The sequence below is a fragment of the Triturus cristatus genome, chromosome 2_1, assembly GCF_964204655.1.
Source record: "Triturus cristatus chromosome 2_1, aTriCri1.1, whole genome shotgun sequence".
NCBI classification, from domain to species: Eukaryota; Metazoa; Chordata; class Amphibia; order Caudata; family Salamandridae; genus Triturus; species Triturus cristatus.
Genome location: NC_140581.1, coordinates 782,143,394 through 782,170,991, shown reverse-complemented (window position 1 = coordinate 782,170,991; position 27,598 = coordinate 782,143,394).

The following is a 27,598-nucleotide window of genomic DNA, read 5'->3' as shown; positions in this document are numbered from 1 at the left end:
TATTTGAAACCTTTCAAAAGTCATATTCTTATTACATGTATGTTGGATTTTTGTTGTTTTGGTCTTGTTGAGTTTAAATAAAGATACTTTATTTTTCTAAATTGGTATGGTGTCCATTTGTGGTGTTATCACTGTATTACTGTGTGTTTTGAGTACAAATACTTTACACATTGCCTTTGGGATAAGCCTGTCTGTTCATGCCAAGCTACTGAGGGGGTGAGCAGGGGTTATCTAAAGTGTGTATCCCCCATACCCTGACTAGAAGTAGGGGTCCCAATTTGGACAAAGGTACCTACCTCTGCCAACTAGAGACCCATTTTTCTAACATGAGTTGTGAAGCAAATTGGGTTACTGGTTGAGGCAGGTGAAACCCTACTCAAGCAGCAACCACAATTCTTGTCAGGGTGAAACTAAATCAAACCTAAAATGTACTTGTGTTCAGCTGTAGCTGGGTAAAAAAGCAGTCAGGCATAACGTAGAGGCAATGTGTAAAGCATTTATGCAGCACTTCAAACAGTAATACAGTAAAAATACAACAAAAGAAAAATCCCACACCAATTTAGAAAGATACAGTTAATTTTAATACATGTCTTGACACCAAAACGACAGAAATGTAATCAGTAGAACTGAACATACACAATTTGACATATGTAGTTAAAAAAGGTGCATAGAAGCACAAAGTGCCAAATATGGCTATCTGGTTGCGCTGGACGGGAACAAAGTTAAAAGTTCAGGCAGATCGTGATAGAAAGCAGGCCAGATACAAGGACCAAGTTAGGACTGCTGAACAAAGTACCTTAATTCCAGGTTGCAAGATCCAACATGGAGGATGCGTCACGGAGCATTGATTCCGATGGGCTGCGGGTTGCTATGCGAGGTCCAGCATTGAGGATGTGTCAAGCAGCAGCGATTCTAAGGAGCTGTGGGACAGCGATGCGAGGTACTTCAGTGATAATGCTTCATGCAGCAGGGGCTTTGAACAGCTGCAAGATCCAGCATCCGGATGTGTTCCGCAGCAGTAGTTCTGATGCAGAGCTGTGAGGTGATGCATCGTCTCTGAATAACACAGAGGATCGTATCAGTCGGTGCGCCTGTAATACTGGAGACCATCATGACCTAATTCTAACCCATCCCTAACACAAATGGTAATTTGACTAAGGAGCAGGATGATCAAGGGTTTACTTAGGAATGCAGTGTCTTTTGGAAATGGGCCAGCCACAGACTTTAGACCCCCCCCCCCCACACTGTATCCATATTCAGCTGCAGGCCATGCTCTGTTGAATACCTCCCCATCCTGTTGAACCCCACCTTCCCTTTATATACTGGCCTGCAGGTGGGCTTAGGGACTGGGGAGAGGGGCTCTCTCCCTACATACTGCTTCCCTCACTCATATATACAATTTTGTGTAGATTGTCTGATCAGCAGGTTAAGTAAACTATGCTCTCTTCAACATTCTACAGTTCTGGAGCAGTCCCTAGGTGTGTCAAGATGATCCTCCGTGGTATTGTATGCTCTGCATCTCTCTATCTTCTACCCTAACTATCCATAATATTTGGTCTCTTCTAACTGGTACCAATGGCAGCTAGGGCTGAAGTCATGCTTTCCATTGAGTTGTGTCTTCTCGTCACCCACATGGGGCCACCATCCTACGTAACAGAACAGCTCTTGACCTTTAGTGATTGGTCACCTTTCTGTTGCTTATTGTTATGTTTGGATGTCAAACCGGTACTAATGAGGTACAACCTATGCCCAGACAGTTTTCACAAGTGTAAAAATGAGAAAATGATGAAGTAATATTGTCACAAACCGTGCCGCATTCATTACACCACATAATTTGTCTTTCCTTGCTGCATAATATAGTTAATCCTGCCACATAATTTTGCCTTCCCCTGCCGCATAATTCCAGTGGCCCTGTTTGTAGTGTTCTAGCGTGACAGGAAAAAAGGATAAATGTCCAAACAGAAATGACACAAAATGGCTCTCTAGCAGCATTCGCACACATTTTTCGTGCCAACATTTCTCGGGTCTATCCAGCTTTTGTCTGCGTTGAGTCAAGTTAGGGAACAGCCAGTCTCAAATTTAAAAACGTCACAGTTGTTCCTTCTGAACCACAACAAGATTACAGGGACTCTGAAGCTGGATCCACCCACCACTCTAGACAGATTTCTGCCGCTTCTCCTTTCATTTGGAATTATCCCAGAGTGCTCTCCGCTCCAGAGGCCCCAGCAGTCGGCAAGCAGAGCAGGTAATTCCAAATAATGACACGCCGGAGCAGCTCCGGGTGATTACAGGTAAAGCGCTGCGTGCTGCATGTTTTTAGGTCGCTACGTCACTGCCTGTAGGGCATGTGGCACGACTGCTAATCTGTGACTGCAGAAAAGAGACTTAGACAGATTCTCTCCATGCCAATTGTCTACAGCTAAAAAGGTTCTGTTTCCACTAGCCTGCAGAAAAATGATTAGTTTGCTAATGTGCTTCTGCTGTTTCTGCTACATGGATAAACTGTTTATGGACATGTTAAAGAGTGTCAAATAAAATCTAGTCAACGTTTTCCTATTAAATTATGGTGGGGTATGAAATGTTTATTTTGGGTTTAGGACAGACTCGCATCTATGTACACCCCACTGTATTCCTGGAACCAGGCATGCCAAAAGATTTTTCGAGGCCTGGCCCCTGATCTACAAATTAACACGAGGTCCATCAAAGTATGAAGGCCTCTCACAAAGTGTTAAAAACATGTCCTTCGCTGGAGAGAGGAAAAATAGGACAGATGCAGCAGCTGGCGCCATGCATTGGTGTTAGTCAAGGTAGCTGCTTCATCATTAATAAATAGGGCAGCTTTGATTTAAAATCTAGTAAAAAAAATGCTGCAGCACGAGCGTGGGGCCCTGAAAAATTGTGAGGCCAGAGGAATAGTGATCCATCTGCAGCCCCCTTCTGATGGGCCTGTTTGTAGCTCAAGATACAGCTACGGGGACCCAATACACTGAGGGCCACGCAGCGCAAGGCAGCAAGCCACTTTGCTGCGTTGCATGAAAGGGAAAGAGCAGGAATGTGCTGTATTTACCATTATACGGTGCATTCCTGTCCTTTTCTAGCGCTGGCGCACCTTTGACTGCCTAGCACCAGCGCAGGCATACTTGCGTCATGATGCAAGGGTGTCTGCGTTGTGGGCAGGATTGGTTTTGTGCGGGAAGGAACACCTTCCTCTACAAAAACAGTCCTCATAGGCATTTCTCTCTTTTTACTTGTGCCACAGAATGCAGCACACATAGATTGAGGAAAAAATGAAGAGAAATAAAGATATTTATCCCCAGGTGAGGCATAACATTTTGACACATTCCCAGGTCTACCACTAATGGTAAATATGGGAATGGGACAAATTCCAAGGGCGGATGCGTGGGAATATCCACGCGCCACCTATGGGACTCCTTCCTGTCACAGAATAACGCTGGGGCATCAATTTGCGCTGCCTTGCATCACTCTCGGTTTATCAAGCCATGCATAGCCATGCAAGGTGGCCTTGCATGGCTCGGTAAATCTCACTAAGGTAGTGCATTGCACATGCATCCTATTGTGTGGCGCAAAACCTTGATAAACCTGGCCCTAAATGTCGCACAGCACTAATTAGCAAGAAACCATCGCAGACAATCAGGGCCAGAAGTACGACCCTAATTTGAATGCGCAAACAGGTTTGTGACCCATTTGCACATGCAAAATCTAATAGGGCAATGTAAATCCCTATTTAGCGAGTCGCAATTTTTTTGCAACTCGCTAAATAGGGATTGTGAGTCAGCATTAGGAAGGGGCGTTCAAAGGGCGTCCCTTCCTAATGGCGAGACAGAGGCCTATGTAAGATGTACAAGACATTTAGCGACTTGCAAATTGCGACTCGCAATAGAGCACAATTTGAGAGTCGCTAAATGACTTGGTCGTACATCTGGCCTTCAGGGCCTTATTTAGGGGGATTTGGCCTAGGGCAGCGCAGCAAGTCACCTTGCTGTGCTGCCCTATATCAATGTGACGGGGCAGGAATGCACAGTATTTATCCAATATGGTGCATTCCTGTCCTTTCCCCCTGTGCTGGAGCCATTTTGTCAGCCTAGCGCCAACACAGGGACCTTTACACCATTGTGCTAGGGTACCAGTGTTGTCGGCAGGGTTGTTTAAGTGCAGGGAGGGGCACATACCTGCACAGAAACAATCAATTGAAGCGTGTTCCTCTTCCTCTGTGTGCTGCACAATGCAGCACACAGAGAAAAAGGAATAAACAAGGTGAAATAAAGTTTCTTTAATGTAAAGTGTTTTGTGACTGATCCTTTCTGAGGCTAGTAAATAAACATAAAATTCGAGTTTTTTGAATTACAGTACATTCTGATTCGCTCAAAGACCACTGTGTGGAGTGATATTACAATTGCTATTCTGGAAATTCTATTACTCAGTCCATTCTTCCTCATTCCAACCATTTAATGCATGAGGTGGGCCCATCTCACTGGCCAGACACTGAAATACTCCATCTCCTCCTAAAAAGCTTCCTGGATAAACTCATACTCACTTCCTCTCTAGGTGGATAAAGGGCCCAACCTAACAAGAAGACATTGGCTCAGATTTACAAAGAGTTGCCACAACACAGGGCAGCAAGTAGAGTTTCCGCACTGCGTTGCATGAACTAGAGAGAGTCAAACAGCACCATATCTAGAAACATATGGTGCAGTTCTGCTGTCTCCCTGAGCTGGCACATTTTCAGCGGTCATGCGCCAAAATAGGCATACTTGCCCCATACTGCAAGGGTTTCTGCATTCTAGTCAGCATAGTTTTTGGTCAAGAAGCGGTACCATCCTCCATGAAGACAATGCTCTAAGGCAATTTTCACTTTATATATGCGCTGCATTAGGCAGCACACTGGCAAAGAGGAAAAAACAAGGAGAAATAAAAATATTTCTCCTCATTTTGCCAGCCTCAGGGAAGCGCAGAATGTTGGTGCAAATTCATGACTACAATTCTTTGTAGATATGGATTTGCGTTAAAATCCTTGAGTGGATGCACAGGAATGCCCATGCACCACCCATGGAAAGCTACCTTGATGCAAACTAATGCAAGGCAGCATATTTTGCCGTGTTGCATTGCGTTACTTTTCATTAGTAAACAATGCAAATTGCCATGTGCATTGGTTTGTAAATACGAACCTGGATTTTGTATTGGGTCTGCGTCAAAAAAGTAATGCAAACCTGATGCAAAATGTTTGTACATCTGGGCCCACGTGTATTGTCCCCAAGCCCTCTCTAAACTTTTGCCTCAGCTCTCCAACCTTTCTAATGACGTGAACAAAGAACAAGCATGTGCAAAGCAATAGGTCTAGAATTTGTTTAGAGTTAGAGCTAGTGCCATTGTAATAGAAATGTTTTTTAATTATGTGTTTTGGAGTCGAGTGGATTTATGTAATGGCAATTGTATGTTTTACAATGAATCGAACAAGAAGCGCGTTGATGGTCGGACCTGTTGTATTGGGCATGTCAGCCGCTATATATGCCATGTAAATATAATGTGAACACGAGTTACATTCTGTGGTGCTGTATACATTCCTAAAGTGATGAAGAATCACCCCTAGTGAGTATGCAAAAGTTAACACAAAAGGAACAACAGGCAGGTTGTGCGTCCTATAAACGAACTGTTGTGACGGCACACTATTATAGTGATGATTCATGCAAGTCTGCTATTTTGAAAACCAGGCATGGGGCATTTGTCTGCTATGTGAGCGAAGGGAATATGGTGGGAACACCAGTTGAGGTGATAAACACTGGTTGAAGTATTTCAGTGGTCGTATGTTCCGAATGTGGTAATAAAAAAAATCACCCAATGTGCGAACCAAAAATGTATTAAAGAAACAACCTGCAGGCTGTGCCTTGTACAAACGAACTGCCGTGATGGCAGACTATAAGGGCGATGCTGTGTACGGTAAACAACGCTTACCACAAAACTTTTTGCCCGCAGGGAATCACAATCTTGCGGAGTAATGGTATGCGGAATCACAACGCGGTCGTTGTAGCGACCGCGTTGTGATTCCGCATACCATTACTCCGCAAGTCGAAACAACGACTTGCAGGGGGGGTGTTGGATTCAAAATCCAACACCTTCCCTAGTGTCCGCACAGACTGGAGTTGGAATAGTAAATTATACTATTCCAACATCCAGCGCCCCCCTCCGCAAGTCATTGTCACGACTTGCGGAGTAATGGTATGCAGAATCACAACGCGGTCGTTATAACGACCGCGTTGTGATTCCCTGCGGACAAAAAGATTGCGGGATTTCGAGACAAATTCGCTGTGTACTAGTGCGTTAGCTTACAAATGTAGTTTCACTTCTATCTTAGAATGGTGTTTAAACCCATTGTATGTCGAAGACTAAAGTATATGTTGTATAATCAAAGCTGCGTGTGCAATTAACTTCAAATCCACATCCATCCACAAATGCTCCACGTCTCCGCTGCCAATACACGCTATCCTACCGAGATGCGCACAATCATGTACTCACTCATTGCTCCACACCCCCATCCATGAGTATGATATTTTAGTGCCAGATGTACGACCCTTACAATTTGCGAGTCGCAAATTGCGTCGTATTATATTTGATAGCTTTGATTAGAGATTATAAAATGTAATACAGTGTGCTCTGAAAAACCAGAGTATGTTTGTATATGTTGTCACTCACTACAAGATTGAAACATAGACTGTTGACTTGTATGTAAAAGGTTAAAAAGAAAATAATGATAACTGGCAAAACTTGCTGTGTACTTATTTGTAGAGGTACGTTTTGTCTTGTCCACACAGTAAGTTATATGTAAGTACTGTTACAATAAATTAGAGGCTAAAAAAATGCCATCTAGAGCTGTGCATAACAAGTAAATACTGGTTCCAATTCCAGAACCACTTGAAGGTTTTAAATATCTATGAGGCAATTCTTATCCAAAGGATACATCCATTTTAGGCTATAGTATAGTCTGTATGGAGCCAAAGACAGGCAAATAAACAACAACAGAGCTGCAGAAAGGTCTAAAAGGTAGAGTACTGTACTGGATTAGTAGTGTTTTCTCAAAATGTTCAACAGGATGCTCAAGAATTTTTAGTGGAAATGCTAGGACTGCTAGAGGAAGAGGGTGTGAATATCAATGAGTTATTTGGTTTAAGTTACATAAGGAACAATTATTGTGAACATTGTGAATTCGCCTGTAGCACTGAAATTAATTCGGAACAATTCCTCTATTTGACATAACCAGATTGTAAAGCTGTGGCCTTTGAACATTTAACCAAATACACCCATCAAAATATGACCTGTACAACACCTAGGGTGCCGATTCCAATCCGTTAAAAAAAATTGCCGTCCGACTCGTATCCGTATTTCTTTACGTACGAGTCGCACAAGTACCGTACAAACTGGCAAGTACGATTCGTACGTGAAAAATAACTACGATTAGTGTCGGGAAAAGTCTACAAGAGTGCGTCGGAAAGTGTCCACGTCGGAACATCGTCAGGAAAAGTGTACGAAAGTGAGCCGGACAGTTTCACTTACAAATCATAAAACACAAGTCCGAGCGCGCAAATACGATCCCGACCGTCCGTCCGAATACACAATCGCAGGTAAAATGGCCCGTACGGAGCCAACGCAGTAGCACACATGTACACAGGTAAACTCATGCCCGTGTACGAGCCGTACAGCCCCCCCACCCCCAAATATGTCAGCACCGTACACCACCCTGTCCGCACTGTACCCCAGCCCCGCAACTGTATGCGCCGTACCCCCCATGTACATGCCGTACCCCCCATGTACGCGCCTTACCCCCCCTGTCCGCACTGTACCCCAACCCTGCACCTGTACGTGCCGTACCCCCCCATGTACGGGCAGCACCCCCACATGTACGCGCCGTACCACCTCATGTACGCACCGTTCCCCAGGGCCGCATGTACGCACAGTACCCCCAGCCCCCCCACCGCATGTACGCACCATACCCCAGCACCGCATGTACGCACTGTACCCCCAGCCTCCCCAACGCATGTACGCACCGTACCCCAGCGCCGCCTGTACGCACTGTACCCCCAGCCCCCCAACGCATGTACGCACCGTACCCCTGCACCGCGTGTATGCACCGTACCCCCAGCCCCCCCACCGCATGTACGCACCATACCCCAGCACCGCATGTACACACCGTACCCCAGCACCGCATGTACGCACTGTACCCCCAGCCCCCCAACGCATGTACGCACCGCACCCCAGCACCGCATGTACGCACTGTACCCCCAGCCCACCAACGCATGTACGCACTGTACCACTGCACCGCATGTACGCACCGTACCCGCAGCCCCCGCACCGTACCCCAGCACCACATGTACGCACCGTACCCCAGCACCACATGTACGCACTGTACCCCCAGCCCCCCCACCGCATGTACGCACCGTACCCCAGCACCGCATGTACGCACCGTACCCCAGCACCGCATGTACGCACTGTACCCCCAGCCCCCACCGCATGTTCGCAGCGTACCCCTGCACCGCATGTACGCGCCGCACACCAACACCGTACCCCAGCACCCCCACCCAGCATCGCGTATGTACGGATCGTACCTACGCAAAAAACACTCATACAGAACCAGGACACTGTAAAACAGCAGAAGGAGGGTCAAATCGACTCGCACAACAACACAAAACACGTCTACACGACAAAATACATCTCAATGACTGACCTGCCACATCCAAACAGGCCAACAGAGGCCCCAAACACAACCACCTCTTATAACACACCCACCAAAATTCAAACCCAGCCACACCCAAAAATAGACCAATAAAAAGGGCCCACACACACAAACCATGAGCCTTTGCAACAGACCCACTGCTGCCAGACCCCACACACAAACAACCCCACATAACTCATACCTTCGCTACACCTTCACTCACACACCTTCACACAACCACCTCCACAAACATCCCCCTCTTCACATTCACACACACACACACTCACATTCACACCCACACATCCACAACCATCCACACCCAAACCCACACCCACACCCCACACCATGCCCACAGACAAGAATCCAAAGTTCACAATGGCGGAGCTGGACCTCCTTGTCAACAAAGTCATCAGAGTCGAGCCACAGCTGTTTGGAACATTGGTCAGACAGACCAGCATAGCTCAAAAATCTGCCATGTGGCAGAGGATTGTCGATAAGGTGAATGCTGTTGCACCCATCCGAAGGACCAGGCATGAATGCCAAGCCAGGTGGTACGATCTGCGCAGGGCGGTCAAGAGGAAAATGAATGAAGAACATGCCCAGACCAACATCACTGGAGGTGGGCCGCCCCGCAGACCCGTACACTACCATCCCTGGGAGGAGAAGGTGATGGCCATGCTACCGCCGGTGGGACTACACGGAGTCGAAGGAGTCGCAGAGCCTGGTGAGTACACAAACAACTCACGTAACATGGGGGGAATGGCATCCACACCCCAACCACAACAAATGCACGCTCCCACCCCCAAGCACTCACCGCACACAACCACACTCAAAAACCACGCCCATGCCACTAACGTCACCATTCACCCTTCACAAATCAAGGCAAGGCCATGTCCAAGGCTACAACAAACACAAACACAAGACTGGATGTCCGGGAGGCTGGGAGGGTGGGCCCCACGAAACACATTGTGAAAATGAGACGCAGACACCAATGCCCTCAGCCCATATGGCATAGGTACATACCCATGCACAATGCACAGGGACTGGCAAAGTACTGACAAGGTAGCTGACACTGGGCCCTGCTGTATGCAGCACAAGGCCCTCCTGGGACCACTGTACACTCAAACACAAACTCCACAAGCACAGGTATCTGGCACAGGAACTCACACACACTGTCATGCCAGCATGCACCATGAGGGGACACACACATCACCTGGGAGGCCCAATTACAACTCACACTACACACAACAGCACGCCCGGTCACACCCCCCCCTAACACAAGCACACACCCCCGGGGCAGGCAACGGATACACACAGTCCCACAATGGACATGTGACACAACAAGAGCAATCCAGAGCCAAGTAAGCATCAGAGCCAACTATCTACAGGTCACACACTCAGGAGAACATCCCAATCTGTCCCTAGGGTGACCAACTGGCATTGGTGCAAATTCAGGACGGTGAGTGTAAAAATTCAGGACAAAGGTTCAAAAATCAGGACACAAATTCAGGACAGGAGGTCAAAATTCAGGACAAAACTTCAGGACAATGGGTAAGTTTTACAGACACATCAGAGGAGGTCGCGCAATAGCATATATGTAAGCCCAGCCATATCCAAACATATTCAACCATTTGCAAACCTATCCATCATGTATCCTTCCATCTATCATTTCACTCATCCATCCCTTCATCCATCCATTATCCATCCACCCTTTCACCCTATCCATCTGTACAATCATCCATCCACTCTTCTACCCATCCATCCATTCACTCATCCATCCAGTCATTTACCCTTTCACCCATCCAGCCATCCTTTCACTTACTCATCCATCCACCCAGTCACTCATTCTTCCACCCATCCACCCTTTCAGTCATCCATCCATCCTCCCTTTCTCTCTCCATCGACACTTTCACTTAGCCATCCGTCCTTCCATCCATCCACCCATCCATCCATCTACTCATCCACTCATGAATCCATCCATTCACCCATTCACTAAATCATCCAACCATCCACCCATCCCTTCACTTACTCACTTGCTCACCTTTTCATATTAATTTTGAGCTGAGCCTTTTTGAGAAGAGGCCTATCAAGAACTTCACCCTCGCTGCAGGAGCCATTCCAGGATTGGGACAGAAACCACCCAGGGCGAAGACAGGATCCACCACAAGGGGGAGGACAGGAGCCATCACAGGCGGGGTGGGGGCAGGTGCCACTACATTGGGGGACAGGAGCCATCACTGGGGGGGGGGGGGCAGGAGCCATCACAGGAGGGGAACAAGATCCACCAGGGTGGGCACAGGGTTGGGCATGCAGTATCATCTGGGTCTCTTCCAGGGTGGGGTAGGGCTCCTCATCCCCTCCTGGACAAGACAACGAGACAACAGGCTCTCTTTCTAAAAAGTTAGTTTTGCCATCCCCCACTGTGATGTATAGTACTTAAAGGAGATACTCCAAGAGAACTGATTGTCCTCCATACTTTGTTAATCAGTGTGGGTGCGATTGTGCCATGTCTTTATTTTATTACATTATAGACTGCATGTTTGAAGAACCAGGTTTGCTTACAATTTAGTGACAGTTATTAAGCTCTGTGAAGAGAACCACGTGCTGCCTCTGTGTAATCAGGGCCGGTTCTCGGATGTTTGGGGCCCTGGGCAGAAAGGGAATGTGTGAGGCCCCTCTAAATAGCAGAGACATGACGCATTCAGGGCTGTTTGCATCTGAACAGATACCCCTGCTCCTGAAGCTGCAGCCCCCCTCTCAGTCACATTCAAACACCTCTTAACAGCTCATCAAGGGCGAAGGAGTGAGGCTTGCCACCCCGCTGTGCCTCTCCAATGCTGCTGGGTATCTGAGCTGTGGTACTGCATCGGCGTCTGTTACACCCGACCTCAACAGCATCGGAGTCAAGCAGGGAGGTGGTTGGAAGCTGGGCCGGCTTTAGGGTGGTGAGATCGGTGCCCGGTTAAAATTACGGACAAATGGCGTCCATTAAAGAATCCTTCACGGACAACGGACAGACGGCCAAAATTACGGACTGTCCGTGAAATTTACGGACGGTTGGTCACCCTATCTGTCCCCCGCAACATACCCATCCCCAAGTGGACACTGAGAGGAATGCCAGGGACATCCAACTACCTGGGGGAACTGTGTCAACTTGAATATGTATGAAACATGGATGTTGCATGAAACAGCATTAACATTATCTCTCTCTCACACACAGGGCAACGTCGACGATCTCCCCCAACACTGGGGGGGAAGAATCACAGTCCCAGGCTCCGCGTGAAGACGATCCCACCGGCAGCGACGACTCTCAGCACTCCGTGGATGACCCCGACCAACCTGGCCCCTCTGGTGTTCAAGCCCCAGCAGCACCTGCGTCAGGTACACCTGTGCCAACCCCCACCCCCATTCCTGCCACATCCCAGGAGACACCCAGGAGCCCTGCTCGCACTGAACAACACAGCCAGTCTGACCAGGAGGGACAAGGTTCTGCGGGCACCCAGGAGGAGGCAGACAACCCTGCAAATGCCATCCCTCAGGGGTCCCGTAGACCCGATGTGCCCACAACGGCAGGCCAGGCTCGTGTGGGCAGGGGTGGTGGGAGTGGAGGCAGGCGGAGGCAACCTGACCAGCCAGCTCAGGACCCCGGTATGTCACACATACGCAACATCCTGGACTCATACCGCCATGACACCAGAGGCATGGACCAGGTCGTGTCCAGACTTTCCGGGATGCAGGGGACCCTCGATGAGATAAAGAACCTGCAGGTCGAGCATCATGCCAGTCATCAACAACACCAAGGACGGATGGAGGCAAGACTGGCTGAGCTCCTGGCGGTGCACAGGGACGTGAGCCAATCACTCCGTCAGATCGCCCAAAGTCTGGCAAACCCTCCCTGTGCCACCAGGCGTAGACCAGCACCAGACACAGGGAGGGAGGAGGAGGAGGAGGATTCATCTGACGGAGCGTCCCTAGCATCGTCAAGGCCTGCATCTGAGGGTCCCCGGAGGAAGGTGGGTCGTCCACGGAAAAGACCGTGAGAGTCAGCGGACCATCCCCACCTCCCAGGTCACCTGGCCTGGCACCTGGCCCTCTGGCGCAACAGCAGCACCTCACCTAATGACATTCTCTGCCACATGGACTTGCTGGTCACAGTCTGACCAATGATGACCAACACTGTGGTCTGGACTCTGATGACTCCAACTGACAAGGATGCCATCTCCCCCTGTGAACTTTGGATTATATTCCCCCGGTAGAGCACCTTAGCACATCTACCAAAAGACTCACCCCACCAAAAATAAATTCATATTGTTCTGCACATGAGATTTGCTGTCATTTGGCATTATTCAACGACATATGTGTGTGGAAATGTCTAACTATGCCTGAGTGTTGAACCAACTCCAGCCATCCATACCCTGGGAACAGGGTCTGGTACAGGACACACATGGGTCACAAGGTATCATTCAATGTAGGCATGGAGCACAACACTCACCTGTGATGGCCTCTGGCTGCTGAGGGGGTGCTTGCTAAACTGTGTGGACAGACCTATTTGGGAGATTATCATCAAGGCGTAGAGGTCATGGCTCATGTGGAGGTTCCCGGGGAGGGAGTCCCAGGTATGTGTGGCCAGATGGGAGAACAATGTCCTGTATGCTGGAGTACGGTGGATGTGAAGAACGGTGCCCAGGGCAAGGTTGGATGCACGGAGATGGACCAACGGGATCTAGGATGACAGACGTACAAGGTTGGTTTGGCGTCGGGGTTGTGGACTGCCTCCTGAGTGTGGGTGGGGAATGTGGAGGTCATCCTGCAGCAGACAGTGATCCATTGCAGCTATCCATGGTGGACGGTGAGGTGGCTGGTGCGCAGGGTGTAGAAGCTGAGGTGTGCAGATGCCCCCTGGAAGTGGACCATTTTCCTGGGAGTTTGGATGTACTTGCTCCGTAGAGGGCAGGGCAGTATTTGACACGGATGTCGTCATGGACCTGGGGGATGGTCTGTCGTAACTTGGAGTGGATCTATCTGTGGATCATGTGCATAATGCAGAGGGCGTTGCAGCATGAGGTACAGATGCTGTGGATTAGCATGGCATATGTGAGCGAGCCAAACATGATGCACACCATCTTGTGTGTGTGGCCACTGGGTGCTTGTGCAGGGCCCGCAGCAGCAGGCGCCATCTCCCTGCAAAATGCCCCATTTTGCACACAAAGACTAGGATGTCAGAAGGACAACTGCAACAGGCGCGTGTGTAAAGTAAGGAGTGTCCAGTGTCACATGGCACACCCAGAGACAATGCATACACAATCACCAAAGAGCCAGCACACCGGATCAGGAAACTGAAGGGCGACCTGCGCACAGGAGACAGACCCTCAGCAGCTGGTGATGGACCATGTTGTGGTCGACCTTGCTAAAAAACATACACGACCATGTACTTCATGACCAATAGAGAGCCTAATCCATCAGCAACTGCATGCATGTCGCTAAACTACACATGGACTCCTATGCATTATCTACAGCAAGTATGCCAGAGATGCCGCATGCCTAGTGGCAAGAGACCTGCATTGACAGAGATGAGGCACCTTGGAGTGTGACGAACACCTTTATTACTCAGCCTCACACTAATGGAATTGCATCCATTGGAACAGAATCACAGGTCATTCGGCTGACCATGTGTGACCTACACTGGACACCCCCTGCAACACACAGATGTGGTAAATCCTACTGAGCTGGCACACAAGTGAAGGGGTTGAGCCTCACACCCCTTGCTGCAGACGGAGAGTCTACAATTCCCCATTGAGCCTCATATGGGGATGTCCCACACCATGTCCACCATTAGCATCCCGTATGTTCCTGAGGGATGTTATACACACATTGATGCCTTCATCAGAATCCACAATCCATGACAGATGACTGTCAGGAAGGGTGACTATCAATTCATGGGAGCCATGCAACACGTCACGTGGCCCATGGTGAGTCGACATGTATGCATGGTAACACAACATGCACAGGAGCAGTCCCCACATATCACAGACATGTACCACCCACAAAACGCCTTGCTGCACTCCTTACCCAAAATGACTTTTCACCATGTCTGTGCATGTAACTCTGATCCAGCACACGTTGCAATACTCATGAGGAATAGCAGGAGTGCAATGATGACATGAGCAGACGACAGCCGCAGGAACCTGGGGAGGACAGACACACAACAAGTCAGCGAAGAGCTAGTAATCCGCAGACATGTACATGCACTCCACAGGATTGATGTTGTCACCATGCTAATAATGAATTTTGTGTACCCGCAAAAATTTGGGGAATGACATCATCACTTGAATGACACATCAGAACACACCTCCAAGTCACTTAGCACACAGTCAGCTCGACACACACATTGCAACACATGCCACACAAGGCTCTAAGCGTGCACACTCAGACACAGGGACTCACCATCATGAGAAGAAGTTGCGGATCAGCTGACTCCGGATGTCCTCATCCTCATCCTCATCCTCACTTGCCCCGTGCCCGAGCCCTTCATCCTCCACGGGTGGATTATCCAGCTCATCCGGATCCAGGATGAGTGGCACGGCCTTCTCCACTGCCATGTTGTGCAGCATGCAGCACACAAGGAAGATTTTGCAGACCTTCACCGGGGCATATGGGAGTGCGACGCCGGTCTTGTGGAGGCACCGGAATCTGCTCTTCAGGTGTCCAAACGTCCTCTCAATCACACGCCTTGTCTGCCCATGGGTGTCGTTGTACCGGTGTTCTGCGGCTGTTCTGGGGTTGCGGAGAGGCGTCATCAGCCATGGCATGTTGGGATAGCCAGTGTCCCCTACATGGAAACATCATGGACAGAAGTGGGTCTGGAGAAGCAGTAAGATATTAAGATACCGCTAAATACAGGACTAACAGAGTATACCCACTAACAAGACATGCACGTTCGTTGCGCAGCTGCAGCATCATTTCAGGCACCCTGCTATGCCTCATGATGTAGGCATTGTGTGCTGATCCTGGAAAACGGGCACAGACATGGGATATCATCATGTTAGCAAGACATACCACAAGGGCATTGATGGAGTGGTAGGGCCCGATTCACAGAACTAACTTAAGACAAAATCCTAAACTTACTACCATTTTGGTATTCACAGAAGGCACTTACTCATTTTGGTATTCACAGAAGACACTTACTCACTTCGGTATTCACAGAAGTTAGGAGTCCTAACTTTAGGACTCCTAAATGTCCTCTGTGAATACCGAAAGTCTTAAAATTAGGATTTTTCTCAGTTTAGGAGTCCTAAGGTTATGACTCCTAACTTTACAACTACTAAACTGAGAAAAATCCTAATTTTAAGGCTTTCGGTATTCACAGAAGGCATTTAGGAGTCCTAAAGTTAGGAGTCCTAAACTTAGGACTACTAAATTGAGAAAAATCCTAATTTTAAGACTTTTGGTATTCACAGAAGGCATTTAGGAGTCCTAAAGTTAGGAGTCCTAACTATACTACTACTAAACTGAGAAAAATCCTAATTTTAAGGCTTTCGGTATTCACAGAAGGCATTTAGGAGTCCTAAAGTTAGGAGTCCTAAACTAAGGACTATTAAATTGAGAAAAATCCTAATTTTAAGACTTTCGGTATTCACAGAAGGCATTTAGGAGTCCTAAAGTTAGGAGTCCTAACTATACTACTATTAAACTGAGAAAAATCCTAATTTTAAGGCTTTCGGTATTCACAGAAGGCATTTAGGAGTCCTAAAGTTAGGAGTCCTAAACTTAGGACTATTAAATTGAGAAAAATCCTAATTTTAAGACTTTCGGTATTCACAGAAGGCATTTAGGAGTCCTAAAGTTAGGAGTCCTAACTATACTACTATTAAACTGAGAAAAATCCTAATTTTAAGGCTTTCGGTATTCACAGAAGGCATTTAGGAGTCCTAAAGTTAGGAGTCCTAAACTTAGGACTACTAAATTGAGAAAAATCCTAATTTTAAGACTTTCGGTATTCACAGAAGGCATTTAGGAGTCCTACAGTTAGGACTCCTAACTTCTGTGAATACCGAAATGAGTAAGTGCCTTCTGTGAATACCAAAATGAGTAAGTGCCTTCTGTGAATACCAAAATGGTAGTAAGTTTAGGATTTTGTCTTAAGTTAGTTCTGTGAATCGGGCCCGTAATGTTTGCGGTTCCGGAAGGCTACCTCCTGTGCGTGTGGTGGTACCAAAGCCACATGTGTCCCATCAATGGCCCCAATGACATGGGGCATCCCTCCCAGGGCATAGAACTCACCCTTGACACCTGTCAACTGCTCACAAGTTGGGAAATGTATGAATTCATCCAGGTGTAACAACATGGCCTCTAACACATCATGCAGGACACGGCTGAACATGGTCTGGGACATGCCACCTACTTCAGCTAGGGTCAATTGAAACGTACCCGTGGCAAAGAAATGTAGGGCTGCCATCACCTTCATCTTGGGTGTCAGTGCAGTAGGATACCTGTGTAGCGGTTGGAGGTGTGGTTCCAGCCTTGTGGTCAAGTTGTCAATCAACGGTTGGGAGAAGCGGTAGCGGCGTATACAGTCACATTCCCTCATGGCAGCCAAGTCTGGCATTGGTCGGGGGAGAGGCGGTGCCCTGCAAAAATTTGGAAGGAATAACGAAGATTGAGTACAGCACTACACCACTGTCAATTAACTGAGCACATGTTCAACAGCTAATACACATATGCTACATACAGAGTCTGTACTGTGCAATGCATCCAGGACACGTATGCCAGCCAGGTGACACCCCTACCAACAGTCAGCTACACACATGTGTGCTCAAGGTCAACATGACATGCCATGGAACTAGCTGTGGCCCAGTGTAAGTGAACAGGCAGACGCATTACAGGAGTGACAGACATCCACATATGTGCATAAGAAGGATGTTTCATCATACAGACCGGTTGCGGAACACTAGAGGCACAGGGCACATGTCCTTGAAATAGGACAGTCCACACACCTTGCCATGAAGGGGTACATGTCAGGAATGATCACACATACATTGAGACTACGCAGATATGTCCTTGTCTCGCAAGTCCATGTGCGATGCATACATACACCCGTTACGTCTGATTCCACATGTGGCCTGGTGTGCGTAATAGTGTGCCATGCCCATCGACACGCACACACATGTTGGATGCAGCAACTGCAGATGCATGTCACGGAACAACTACAGCAAGCTCATGGGAACACATGACACACACATGACATAGTCACATCGTGCAACGCCGGTAGTTACATTTCAGGTGTCATTATCCGTGTCCCTGGCATCAGGGGACAGTTGCGGGTGTAGGTGACTGTGCCATGTCAGTGATGCAGTGCTTGACTGTCCCCAGAGAGTAGCACCTCTGTATCAATTGATATCAAGTAATTTGCTGTTGTGTCATGCTCCCCATTGTTTCCCAGTGGCATGGTGGGTAAACCAACTGTGTGGTGCAGGGCCTACATATGTTTGTAGTATTGTAGATGTTACTCATGTTGCTGTTCATGCTATGCGCTGTGTCCTATGTAGTGTGGACTCATGTGTCATATGTATACAGGTGTCTGATCATTTCCTGTCTCTTCACCTTGATCACAGCATCGTTGGGGGAAACCGAGGGAGACACTGGCACGGACGTGGGGGAGGTATCCAGCACCGGGGCACCAGTGCTGCGGAGTCTGGCTCAGCAAGTGGCACGGAGGCCGAGGGGAGTCAGGCGGAGGACCTGTCCAGTCCCAACACCGACTATGACGCTGCCGGGTCCGAGGCAGTGCTCCCAGAGGGGACGGAGACTGCTCCCAGAGCTGAAGGCAGCACTCCATCTCTCGCCGCACCCTCCATTCCCATCACCTCCCTCCCACTTGCTCGGGTCCCTTGTGTCCGTGCTAGGCGACAACAGGTGCATGAGAGACGGCAAGGAGGTGTATTTAAAAGGTGAAGGGTGAAAATCCACTCCGGATCATTCTGTGGTGTGTAGGCACATTCAATTGCATGGTGCTTGTCAAATGCACGCTCATGATTTAGCTTGTATTCTGAAAGGGATTAGTGTGCCAGTTATGACCCCGTCTTGTACGCTGCTTGCTAACGGTAATTATGTGCTATTCAATGATGAAGCTTGCTGTGGGATGCTTCCGGGAATTCCTCACATCTACGAGTGGTTTTCTGTCATTACATCCTTTTCCCACCCCCGCATGGCCGGCTCGATGTATCCATCTGGCCTACCATTCCAACCTTGAAAGCTGAGTTCAACAAGATGAGCAGAATAAGGGCTCTATTGTCTCAAAACAAGTCGTGTTGACTTCATCCCGAGAAACATTTGTCCTTCACGTAGCTCACACGCGCACAGAGGTGCAAGCGCTTTTGAACACTGACCTCCCACTACATATTTGGGACTCGGATTCAGACTATCTTTCATGCCTCGTCAACAAGTGGCCTGGATCTTTTTTTTAAATTGTGGGCTCCGGGCTCGTGACCTCCTTCCAAACTCTGTTTGGTGTGATCCCCGCATTTCATCATTCTATTTTTGCTAGCGTCTTCGGAGGTCTCCCTTTGCTTCTCGCCCTCGTAGCTGTGGTGCTATTATTGATCTGCGTACTACGCTGTGGCTTCACAACTTACGTTACAAGACAGCATGCACCGGCTGCTCCATCTTCGGAAACAGATGCTTGAATTCTACGGCACTCTGCCGCTGGTGACCTTAAGCAGTGCCTATGGATTGTCCTTCCGGTTTCCCTTCTTTACCTGCGTGCAACCTGTCTTTCATTGCCTAGATTGTCCATTCGAATGGGCTCTGGATTTGTGCCTGTCTAACTCGGTGTCTCCTGACCCGGATTATGATCGACTGATGAGCCCCTTAGTGGCTCATGAGTTGGACTGTTCTGGCGTCAGGATTATGGCCTGTGCTGCAGCACATGGAGTCCTAGGGAATTGGGACATTGGAACGGCTGCAACTGAATTCTTATCCAGAAGTTATCTTGATGTCCCCACCTGTTGTCCACAAATGGTGCTGGATACCCCGATTGTTGAGGAACACGTGTGTTCTTTCCCCCTGCTGAACTGGATGGCAGATAATTTTGCGGAACGTTCAAATGATTTCCTCTTGGAAGCTGTTGCAACTTATTGTGCTTATACCTTGATGGATTGACTTTAGCCCTGCTCATTTCATGGTGCATCCATCGATATTATATTTTTTCCCCTTTTACATGGTTAATTTCCCTGCAACATCGTTCATAATTGACATTTCTTTTCTGACTTTTTCGCTTCCCTTCTATGGACTTCCAGTTCATGCCCTTGGTTCCGTTCTATCAAACTTGAACTCTGCGTTCTCGAATTAGCGCCCCTAGTGGTTAGTGGTACGAACAAGGGGGGGTGTAGTGATGATTCCTATCTCCCTATGTACAATGCTAAGTTGGCACCACCGCGTTAGTTGTTAGTAAGCCATCTTGCCAATTTTGCTGCTTTTACACGCGACACTGTAGTTGCGTGTTATTATTTTTAAAATGCCTACTCGAGTTTGCTTCACATGAGGACTGTCTGTTGTTTGACACCCTTCACAGTGAGCAGCGAGCTTGTACTGTACATTGTGTACACAAACAGTCTGGGTGACTAGACGGTGCATGTTGTTGTGTGCAGGTTGATCGTCCCACTATTTAGCCATTACATGCACGCAGCTGCAGATACCTGATAGACGAGTGCTTGCCATATTGCAGTGCAGCACGTTTTAGTTTCATTGTGATGGAGGACTTTCGCAGGAGATGAGACTAGATGATCCTGTGATGTGATTCCACTGAGCTGATCTGTACGGTGGGGGTCCCCCGTTCAAGCCTAGAGACCTTCTATTAGTCGAATGATACTACTATTGGTTTACTGGCGACAGGAAGGTTGCTGTTTCCACTGTCATTTTCTTATGATTGCTCCTTTCATTGTATATGATATTGCAACAATGCTGTTGCTTCTGAACGTAACCATTTGTCTGCTTATGTTAGCCACAGTACTGCATCTTAGGACGTGAGGTTCATTGAATGAACTCTTTCAACTTTACCGTGTCTGTGTCTATTCTGTTGTGGACTGATCTGAGAAGAATGACGAACAGGTATGTCTGATTCCCACCATTCCTGAGAATATTGTCATGCGCTTGTTCTGGGTTGTCTATACATTGGGACCGCCGAGCTCAACCTCGGCTAACGAATGGGACACTAAGCTAGTCGGATAAGGGGTTCAGGGTTCTGAGGGGAGTTTGTGGTACAGCAAACATGTCTCCTTCGTGCCAGGCACCGCACCCCCTGCCCCTGTCTCCCCTGCTGCTGTCAATGCAGATTCTGTGGACATTCAGCGCGAGTTGCAGGTTGGTCAGACATCGCTGCTGCGTGTCCTCCATGGCCACACCAGACTGCTGACACGGATGGTGTTGTACATGGAGGCCATGTTATCAGCGATGTCTGACCAACGGATGTTGCTGAGGTCCATGGACTCGTCACTGACGGCAGCAGTGGGTCTCCTGCAGCGCTCCGTCCCCCCCCTACCCCGGCACCATCCGCACTTCCCACTCCCATGCCTGTACCATACACACCCAGACGTCCCCATGCACGCACCCCACCAGACACAGGCAGCACACCACCAGGGAAGGCCAAGCGCACACCTCCTGTCACGCACACACAGGGGGGAGAAGGCACAGGCACTGGGTCGGGGGGCAGACAACAGCCACACTGTCACAGTAGGAGTCCGCAGTCCTCACGACCCACTTCCTCCAAAACCACTCCCCTTGGCTCTCCTGCCCAACAGTCAGACAGAGAGTCCTTCATGGCCAGTCCGTCCCTCAGCCCCAGTGTGACACCACCCCGCAAGCGTTAGAGGGATTCCCCGGGCAGGGTAGTAGATTCCCCCCCCTGTCCACACCCTCCCCCAGTTGCGCTGCAACCCATCCCTCCGACCCCCCCCCCTCCTTGGGGCCTGTGGTTCCTTCGGGTGCAGGGGAGACACTGGAAGAGCTTGCGGCCGTGTGCAGCGCCATACTGACCTCCTCCTTTGGCGCTGCCCCACCCCCTGTGGTGGAGTCGTCCGTCCCTGCACTTGTGTATGGAGTATATTGACATGACTTCATGTGGACATTTTCCCTTTTCCGCACTATGCATGTGTGTACTCCCTGCCTCACACACATGTGTTACGTGTTCTGCAGGGTATTTGGGCACCTGACTGACAATTGTGGGCATTGTATCTGTGTGTACTCCACCCTTTTCCTTCCATGGGAGGCTACAACTTGTTGGCTGCCCCGGCACCTGTACATTCCTATCATTCCTGGAATGTGGGTGACAGTGTGTGTTTCCTTAGGCTCTCTTACTTTAGTGGTGTTTGACATGAGGATACAGTCTTGTTGCATGGTCTCAGTGTGTGTATTGTACTGCCTCCGCCAGGGGTGGGTATGCATGTGTGATTTGTCATCACACCCACATGTGGTGTGTCATGCAGTGGGGGGAGGTCATCCATCCTCATGGGAGTGGGACACTGCTGTCAGTAATGTGTTGTCATGGCACTCTCAACATTGTCGCACATTGTGGATGCCTTCATGCACCCCATGTGTCTGTCCACTGCTGGGGGTCCTCTACACCCACCCCTCATTTGTCTGGGCACTGCTGGGAGTGATCGGCACCCACCCCTCATATGTCTGTCCACTGCTGGGAGTGATAGGCACCCACCCCTCATATGTCTGGGCACTGCTGGGAGTGATAGGCACACACCCCTATGTATCTGTCCACTGTCGTGCTACGAGCCGTACCCATGCGCTGATGGCCTGGGTACGGCCCGTAGCCCTACGGTACCCCAACTTTGGGGGTGCGGCCCGTACCCATGCCTTTGGGACGTGGCTACTGGCCGTACCGCCATTGTTGGTGTGATGTAGAGGTAGGCGTGGTATGTGCCGTACCCACGCGCTGATGGCCCGGGTACGGCCCGCACCCCTACGGCACACCAACTTTGGGGGTGCGGCCCGTATCCATGCCTTTGGGACGTGGGAACGGGCCGTACCACCATTGTTGGTGTGACGTAGGGGTAGGCGTGGTACGGTCTGTACCCACGCTCTGGGGGGCGTGGGTACGTCCCGTACCACCATTGTGGTGGTGACGGGTACGCGTCCACGTCCACTTCCGTTGTGGCAGGACGTGGGATTGGTGGACACGCCCCCCAAAGTGACCAGTCCATGGAGGTAATTAATGTGCAGGATGTTTTAGTAATTTGTGGGGTGTGGGTTATGTTTCCTGCCCCTTGCAACACACACACACCCCCCTTTGCCCCTGGGGGTTGTTCTGACCTTCTGCGGCGTCTGCGTCGGTTTCTGTACACGAGGTGGTAGGCTATGAGGGCCGGGATGACGCGTAGGTTGGGGTCCATCGCTGTCCGTCACGTACCGGGGCTCCTTGTTCGCGTCGTCCTCAATTTCCCGGCAGTTTTTGGCTCCCGTAAAAACTGCTGCGTGCGGAGTGACGTCGGCACGAATCGTACTTGCTGGTCCGTAGAACGCTGCCTGACTTCGTCCAGACGTCGCGTATGCGCCGTCCAGAATCAGATTTGTATGTATTTTTTTGCCGGTCGGTGTTTTTTACGACTCGGACGGAAATGGTATTTCTGTGCGATTCGTACTTGCGAGTTTGTAAGGTGTTTTTACAGGGTACGTGTCGGACGTAAAAATCGCTCCGTACGACCATTCGTACCCGGGTTTTACCGGATCGGAATCGGCACCTTAGGTGTATGTTTTTATTACAAACATATGGGAAATATGTCATAGTCATGCTACAATGATGCAGAATGGATGGTAGTAAATTAGAAACTGAAATTACAAACTTTGTAGCTGGAAAAATTACCATTTCGAAATGAAGTTTCACAACTAAAGCAAACATATTTCATGAAGGAGTTAATATAACCTCTACACACTGCACAATATATTAAAGATATCACCCAGGATGGACAGAGTGAAATGACATAGAGATGTCATTCAAATCAAGACTATGTAAAAAGCTAACAAACATATCTGCTATTTCTAGAACCTATGTTCTAAGGATAATTTATGATAACAAAATGTGTTATTTTGTTGAAGTGTATATGAATTATGAGTTTCTATGACATTATTCAGCCTATTAGGGGTTTTGTCTACAGCATGTTGTTAGAAATTAAAGTCTGTTTTTTACCTGAAGGAAATTAGTTTATAAAACATTACAGGACTACATGTTGTTACTACAGATAAAAACTAAACAGAAGTACTATAATACCAGCAGCTTTGAGTTGCATCTAAGAAGTCTCTTTTCCATGACACCATTGTAACTTGTTTTGGTTGCCTAATGTTCAAAATGAAACTCGAATAAATTTTTCTTTGCTTACATTTTTTCACAGTGCTCGAACTGCTGCAATATAAGAAGAATAAAAAATGAACAACAATGGTTTTTCACATTCTGGATTATTAGATCCACAGACTGCTTCCCAGCTGTTACAATAGTGTTATACCCCCGGCCACCAGCTGCTGCGTGTGCCCCAGTGCCTGCCTTCTGCCTCAGCGCCGGCCTCGCTGCCGCCTTGAGCGCTCCCCTTTGGTTTTCGCCGGTTTTTGACCGAAATTTGTGCTTGTTTTCTTTGTATGCCGTATGATCGTTTGTTAACTGTTTTGCCTCCGTTTTGACCTGCATTGTTGCCTGTATTTTTTGTACCGTTTCTTCTTCGTGTTTTGCCCTCCATTTGTGCATTTGTGCTTGTCTCCTTCCTGTTTGCCCGCCTACCTCGCCGCCCTCCGCTCTCCCTCCCCGCTCCCGCTTCCCGCCACCGCCATTAGCCCCGCCCCTTTTCTCTTCTGTTCCCTCCCCGCTCCCGCCTCCCAGCTGCTCCGCCCACCCGCGCACTTGGCCTTTAAATGGCGACCGTGCGACGCAGGTGAGTGTGACCCACTTGTGGGACACCCCCGCGCCGCACGGCCACCAGCTGCTGCGTGTGCCCCAGTGCCTGCCTTCTGCCTCAGCGCCGGCCTCGCTGCCGCCTTGAGCGCTCCCCTTTGGTTTTCGCCGGTTTTTGACCGAAATTTGTGCTTGTTTTCTTTGTATGCCGTATGATCGTTTGTTAACTGTTTTGCCTCCGTTTTGACCTGCATTGTTGCCTGTATTTTTTGTACCGTTTCTTCTTCGTGTTTTGCCCTCCATTTGTGCATTTGTGCTTGTCTCCTTCCTGTTTGCCCGCCTACCTCGCCGCCCTCCGCTCTCCCTCCCCGCTCCCGCTTCCCGCCACCGCCATTAGCCCCGCCCCTTTTCTCTTCTGTTCCCTCCCCGCTCCCGCCTCCCAGCTGCTCTGCCCACCCGCGCACTTCGCCTTTAAATGGCGACCGTGCGAACGCGCAGCGGTCACGCGCAGCGGGCGCGCCGATTGTGCGCCGAAGGCGCGCCAAAGGTAAGCCCGTCTGCGCCCGTCCGCGACCGGATCGCGTCCAGCGCCAGGACCCCTGGCCCCCGAAGACCCCGACCGACCCGCCTGACGTACTCCGCCGCCACCCTCACCGCACTCAACACCGGCCGACTCCCAGAATGCCATCAAGCCACTCCACGACGTACCCACGGACCTTTCAGCTGCCACGCCTGCAAGTTCTCCTGCATCCGGACCAGCCTCGCACCAGCACCCGCCAAGTCGAACACCAGCAGCACCCACCTCAAGTGCATCCTGCTCAACACCCGCTCCGTCCACAGACACGCCATCGAACTCTGGAACCTTCTAGACGCCACAGCCCCTGACGTTGCCTTCCTCACGGAGACCTGGATGAACGCCTCTTCAGCTCCCGACATCGCCATCGCCATCCCAGAGGGCTACAAGATCGTCCGGAGGGACCGAAACGCCAACCAGATGGGAGGAGGCATCGCCATCATCCACAGGAACACCATCCGTCTCACGACCAGCACCGACAACACCCTGACCAGCGCCGAACACCTGCATTTCCAGATCCACACCAACCCGAACACCACCCTCAGAGGCACCCTGATCTACCGACCCCCTGGACCATGCACCCAATTCAGCGAGGACATCGCCGACTTCGTCAGCCCGCATGCCCTCCCCTCCGCTGACTACATCCTCCTGGGAGACCTCAACTTCCATCTAGAGAACAACAACGACCGCAACACCAGCACCCTGCTCGACAACCTCGCCAACCTTGGACTCAAGCAACTGGTGTCCACCCCCACCCACCTCGCCGGACACACACTCGACGCAGTCTTCTCTTCCAGCACAGACATCGACTTCAGCCACGCCACAGAGCTTCAATGGACGGACCACAGCTGCGTCCACTTCACCTTCAAGAGAACGACGACCCACCAACACCAGCAACAGGCCGCCCACAGAAGCTGGAACAAGATCACAGCAGACCAGCTCGCCACCTCCCTGAGCCAGCACCCTCCTGCCAGCTCAGCGAACCCCAGCCAGGCCGCCGACAACCTCACGAAGTGGATCAGCAACTGCGCGGACGAACTCGCCCCACTGAGGACCCCGCCTAGCAGACCCGGCAGCAAGAAGGCTCCATGGTTCACCGACGAACTCAAGAGCTCCAAGAAGAACTGCCGAGCCCTCGAGAAAGTCTGGAGAAAGGAACCGACACCGGACAACAGGACCTCCTTCAAACTTGCCACCCGGAAACACCACCAGCTGATCCGCGCCGCCAAGAAAACAGCATTCAAGGACCGGTTGGACAACAACGCACACAACTGCAAGGAACTCTTCAACATCGTGAAAGAGCTTTCCAACCCCAGGAAACAACGACATCACCCCATCGCAAGACCTCTGCAACTCCCTCGCTTCATACTTCCACAACAAGATCGCGGACATACACAACAGCTTCTACAACCAACCAACGCACACCATGACCGAACAACCACCCCCCACCACCACCCTCCACGCCTGGACCCCGATCAGCACTGAAGACACCATCCGCACGATGAACTCCATCCACTCCGGATCACCGACCGACCCCTGCCCTCACCACGTCTTCAACAAGGCCGACGCTGTCATCGCACCCCACCTGCGAGACATCATCAACACATCCTTCGACACCACCATCTTCCCTGAGAGCTGGAAACACGCCGAACTCAGCGCTCTACTCAAGAAACCAACAGCGGACCCCACCGACCTCAAGAACTACCGCCCCATCTCGCTCCTCCCGTTTCCAGCCAAAGTCATCGAGAAGACCGTCAACAAGCAGATGGCCGCCTTCCTCGAGACGAACGGATCCCTCGACCCCTCACAGTCCGGCTTCCGAGCCAATCACAGCACCGAGACCGCCCTCATCGCCGCCACCGATGACATCCGAGCCCTGATGGACAATGGAGAAACAGCGACCCTCATCCTCCTAGACCTCTCCGCGGCATTCGACACGGTCTGCCACCGCACCCTAGTACGGCGCCTCAGCAACATCGGAATCCAGGACAAGGCGCTGGAATGGATCATCTCCTTCCTCGACGGAAGAACACAGAGAGTCCGCCTACCACCGTACAAGTCAGAGGCCTCCGAAGTCATCTGCGGCGTCCCTCAAGGATCATCTCTGAGCCCCACCCTCTTCAACGTCTACATGAGCCCCCTCGCGGCCATCGTACGCAAACACAACCTCAGCATAATCTCCTACGCCGACGACACCCAGCTGATCCTCTCCCTGACCAACGACCCCACCGCCGCCAGAGCCAACCTGCACGAAGGGATGAAAGAGGTAGCCGAGTGGATGACGACCAGCCGCCTGAAACTGAACTCGGACAAGACGGAGGTCCTCATCCTGGGCCCCTCACCCTCCGCCTGGGACGACTCCTGGTGGCCTCCCGCCCTGGGCACCGCACCCAAACCGACAGACCATGCACGCAACCTG